Below are 5,441 nucleotides of genomic sequence, written 5' to 3'. Positions count from 1 at the left end.
GCTTCTCTCCCCTTTCACTTTTTCTGAATTTTTTAAAAGAAGCTCCCTCCCGGACGAAGAGAAGACCACCCCTATTTATAGAGTGGAAACTTAGTCTGCTCAACTTACGAAGATTTGCATAACAACTCAATCGCTGAAGATCATCTTTCGAGATTATCGTGTATGCTTTTTCAATCGCCATCGAAATCATCAATTAAAATCTTCCAAGTTCGACTCGCCGACTATCAAGATTTTATATCGCCGACTTCGGCGATTGAAGATAAACTGGAATTTTTTGTGAAGATTTTCCAAATAATTCACTTTAGCTAAAACTCCATTATCCAATTCTAAAATCTTTCGAGATATCCATCCGCAACAAAATATTTTAGAATATTCCTTATCCTCCTTAATATTCCCAACTTTAAGATTACAGTGCGATTTTTTAATTTCCAAAAATCATCATAATATCGCATCAAATCTTAAATTTTCACAAGATAATTAATTAAACATAACGACGGGCCTGGGTTAATTTTCTCCTTTCGTGGGCCTAGCCTAGCTCGCTAATTTAAAACCTAAAACCACTAATTCACCCATCCGCCACCGGTCCAATAAATAAATGTAAAAATGCAAATTAAAAACAAATGTACCTAAATCTATATGCTATGCAATTAATATATTTTTTAGGGATAAAATTAATCCCTAATTTTTTAAGGCGATAAATGACTAAATTGGTCGTCAAAATTTAGGTGTCAACAATATGGCACTAATCTTTGTAGCGAAAGAGGCAATATGGTTACAAAATTTACTGTCGGACTTTGGGTTAGAACGGAAAAATGTGGATATACACCGTGATAACTAAAGTGCGATATATTTGGCGTATAATGCAGTTTATCACGAGCGAACGAAGTATATTAACATGAAGTACCACTTCATCCAATATGTCTTAACTAAGGGTAATGTTATTGTCAAAAAAATTGCTACAGCAGATAACCCAACAAATATGATGACTAAGTCTATTCATTTGGTGAAGCTCAAGCTCTATTGGCATCTATGGAGAGTGAGCGCCCGTCGGGGCATTGGAAGAGTAGCATGAATGATGAACACTATAATTTGGCTTCAAATATCGAGCCAAGGTAGAAAATTGTTAAATAATATCTCGAGTTTGAATTTGGATGACGATTTATTATATCGAATTTTGTTGATAAAGATTTTCAAAGTAGAAGAAACTCCGTTGGACTCGATGACGAATTACAAAAAGAGGAAATAAAAGGAAGATACGAATTTCTTCCTTACCCACGGAAGCTTGCCGAATTCTTTGTTACCCAGGTGGGGCCCAAAAGTCAACACACGCAAACACGTATAAAACTTCTTTCTAAAAGAAAGGAGCGGCAGAAGTACTCTGATCGTAAAAAGACAAAGAGGTGGGCCAAGTCAAAGTTTGACCTGGGCACAAACGTATAAAAGGAGAAATGATTGTTGCAAGTCTTTCACCCGCCCGAAAGAAGCGCACGACTGTAACCCTGAGAAGCAGCGGAAGCCTGACGTAGAAGAAGCCGCAAGGAGCCACACGTCAAGTTGAAGAGAGAGTTACGCATGTTATACTTTGAAGTTGTGCGCACAGTAATTTTGTACCGTGAGTTTATACCTAAGTGAATTGTTTATTTATAAACATTTTGGGTTTTGGATTAAATTTAGGTGTAAAAAACACTTGAGCGTTTTAGCGATTATTAACTCAGATATTCCGATTATAGTAGATTATTTGCTACTGTCTCTCTCCGTGAACGTAGGTACCAATTCTCAGACCGAATTACATAAATTTCTAATATCCTTATTTTTCTCGTTTATTTCTCTAGTAATTTCGCATTGACGTAAATTACAAGATCTTGTTGTTTCTGCATATTATATCCCAACACACAAAGTGCTCACGTGACATGGTCAATGGTGATCATTATCGACATCCAAAACAAGATCAACACCCCAACCATTGGCTCGAAAGCATATTAGGTTGTGGGATTCATGTTTCTAGCGTAGACTGTGGACAAAAAACAAAATGAAATCTTAGTCCATGAAGAAAGTTTTAGGTGCTCTCGAAGCATGACATTTTGGTCCACTTAAATCAATTGCCCATGGAAAAGCACTATCATTTAGTGCGAATAAAGAAAGTAAAAAATGTTCATAACACTTTCCACCCTATGATTGATTTGGATATATAAATACATCATGTCTCAATGGTAACCATGAGATTTTCCAAACTAGTTATATGCATTACATGAGGCATATAATTGTCTTGTGATGTTGAATTCAATCTTTGATGTAGTTTTGAGCATTAGGATTATTTGTCGACAGATATTTCAACATGATTCTATCGATCGAATCAGACTGAATCATTCCGCATAAGAAAATTTATCAAAACCAAGCAGGGGAAAAAGAAAGCCCATGGACTCCATTTTTGGATTTAGAAAACTGAACTTACTCTCCTCCGCGGAAATACTTTCCTTTGAATAAACGAATACGCTATCTGATATTCCCCTTGAGGTCCTCATCTAGATGATAGAGAACGCATCCAATCAATTTGAACAGAGAATTCAACCAGATGGCACGATACAACTCTACATGACAAACTTCACTCTCAATCTGCAAAGTTCGATCTACGAAACCGATGCCTTATTTATTAAAGTCACAACAGAACATTATAGATGACTAATCCAAAACAGATGACTAGTCCTGAAATTCCTCACTATATTCTGCTTCAATACCTTACTTTTCACTTGACATGCTTCAAGAACCAATTCAACATGTCCTCTTGGGCCTCTTTGGCACTCTTGACGGCAGACTCGTCATCGTCATTATACCTCACACTCCATCCATGTCTAACACCAGGGAATATTTTGACATAACTCTCGATCTGCAAAACCGGGATCTTTGAATTGGTGATGCATAGAAATAACCAGAGAGAAGAAGTGCTTTGAGCTCACTGACGGGAATGTGATAAAACAGTAGGATTTTCCAACATTTTTTCTTGCAACAAATGCACAAAATATCCTAAGTCGCTTACTTCAGTTTTAGCCGACATGATCTCCCCTAACTTTTTCAGTTCGTCTGCAGGGAAAATGTGGTCATTCTCGGCTCCCAATATAGCAGTTGGAATCTTGACGGCTGAACAAAGAATAGACAAAAATGAGATTTTTGCGGCTTCCAGTTTAAGGAACTCTTCTCAGACAGACAAATGTTGTGCGATCGATTTTCTTGTAATTGACCAGACGCATGGCAGGTTTCTTCATCACTCTTGGCTGCATTTGCAGACTCTTTTCAGAATTCATAAACTTATACAAAAGCGCATCATATTAGTCCATAAAGCTTCCCATGCCAAGTACCCAGTCTAATACCCTCATGAAGAAATTATGTTGCTATGGTTGAAATGAAAATAAGAAGAAATTCCATGTTCACTAGCATAGCTTTACCTCTGATTTCATCTTCGGTGATACGACCAGGGTGTAGAATAACTGCTGCTTGAATGTCTTCGGTGCCTGCTAATTTCACTAGCACCATTCCTGAAAAAGATAGGCAAGCTCTTTTTAACAAACTTTGAAAGAACTTTTCCTTAAGTGACCGTTTTGGGGAACAATTTTTCCATGATGTTTTGGGGAACAATTTTTCCCTATTTAACCCAATAACCTCCTCAGAACTGTGAAAGTGAATTCAGAAAATTTTACCTCCCCAACAAAATCCTGCAACCCCAATGGCAGACACACCTTTACTTTTAAGAGCGGCAATCACTGGCTTGGCATCTTCATACCCTTTATCCTAAAGAAGTAAATGAGGTGAAAGTTTACGAAAAGACAACTAAAAAACTGGTGACACGAAAATTCATGGTGCTCTCATTCTACTGAGACCGCATCATGTTTCACGTCTGGAATTTGGTAAAAAACAGACCTAGATGGGTGTCGAAAATCTTTGAAATGACCAGCACTCTCCAACCAGATCTAGCTATTTATGCAACTTACTGCATGTGATATGAGTGTAGAAGTCAAGTTTGCAATTTGGAGATCCCTTGTTTCCTCTAAACTTCTAAATGTGCTATAATACTTTCACGACCTGAAGGAGTGGAAAACTCACCGGGCTATGATTTTTTAGCCAAGCTTCTCGATTAAAATTAGGATCATTGACATCAATAACGGATCTCCGTAATAGAAATCAGGTACTATCACGAAGAATCCCGCTGATGCAACCTTATCTGCAAGTTTCCTTTACAACAAAAGCGGTCCACAAATAAGTATGACAATTTCAAAAGGTAACTCAATCATTTTCAATCTTGTGAACGCATAAAATGCCATGACCCTTAACAGGGCGATATCAGCTTATGCGATGTCGGAGTTGAAACTAAGGCTATCTTTTTCTCAAGATGAAACCGCATAACATGAACAGCTGAGCCATATAAGTAGCAGAATTTATTAGAACAAACAAAACTGTCATTTATGTTGAGTTACGCAATGTGCATCAAATGTCAGTTGAATTATGCCGCAAAATCAAACGTATATGCATTTCAACAGATGATGTGTAAACTCAGAAAAGAAAAACACCAAACACCCTCATCCAGAATGAATTGGCCTCACCCTCATGTGCTATCTAATGCTCTTCAGCATCACAGGGGAAAGGTGATCGGAAAGGCAGAGCTTTCAGATACAGGGAGAATACAGAGTCATTCACTAGCAAACTTTAAAAAATGGCACTATAAGAAAGGTTCTATGCAAGTAATCACGCCATACCTCAGCTTAGGAGCCTCATACCCTGCACAAACAGATGAGCAAAGGATCCATCAAGCGGCAATTTCATGGATCGATCGAAAAGCACAAGAACGACCAAGAACCAAGAAGAAGTAACGCAATCAACCAAAAAAGAAAGACCCATCAGAGAAACAACACAGAAAATCAGAATCAAAGAAATAGGCCATTACCAAAAGCATCAGGGATGAAAAGAAGAGCACGCTTGGAATCAGAAGGGCCGGTGACGTAAGTCTTGAGGCCTGCGAGCTCTTCAACACGCCCTGCTCCACAAGTCGAGCTCAGGTTCGGTGGGTTCTCAAAGCACTGAGAGCTCAACATTTTCCTGTTCTTTCACAAAAAAATCTGCCGAACGCTGGACGCACCAAGAGCGAGGAATGAGTGAAAGAATGAGACGATTTATGAAGGGAACGTTGGAAAAAGATCGAAGTTCTGCAGGAAAAGATGGGACGTTGGCGGCCTCATCGCATGCGTCACTAACTCGGACACTGAATTCTAAAGAAAGTGGCGGCTTTGACTAAAGGTTTTGGTGGTATTCTCAAACCACCCGACCTCAACATTGTCCTGTTCTTTCACCAAAAATCTGGTGAATGCTGGACGCGCCAAGAGCGAGGAATGAGTGAAAGAATGAGACAATTTACGAACGGAACATTGGAAAAAGATCGAAGTTCTGCAGGAAAA

At 38.6% G+C, this 5,441-nt stretch overlaps 1 pseudogene; it reads right to left on the bottom strand.

Moving 5' to 3' along the window:
• Positions 1 to 2,548: 2,548 nt before the first annotated feature.
• On the bottom strand, positions 2,549 to 5,217 carry LOC120287605 (annotated as a pseudogene).
• Between the last annotated feature and the right edge of the window lie 224 nt (positions 5,218 to 5,441).

The sequence above is a fragment of the Eucalyptus grandis genome, chromosome 8 (assembly GCF_016545825.1).
Source record: "Eucalyptus grandis isolate ANBG69807.140 chromosome 8, ASM1654582v1, whole genome shotgun sequence".
NCBI classification, from domain to species: Eukaryota; Viridiplantae; Streptophyta; class Magnoliopsida; order Myrtales; family Myrtaceae; genus Eucalyptus; species Eucalyptus grandis.
This window is presented reverse-complemented; position numbering and strand designations above follow the sequence as displayed.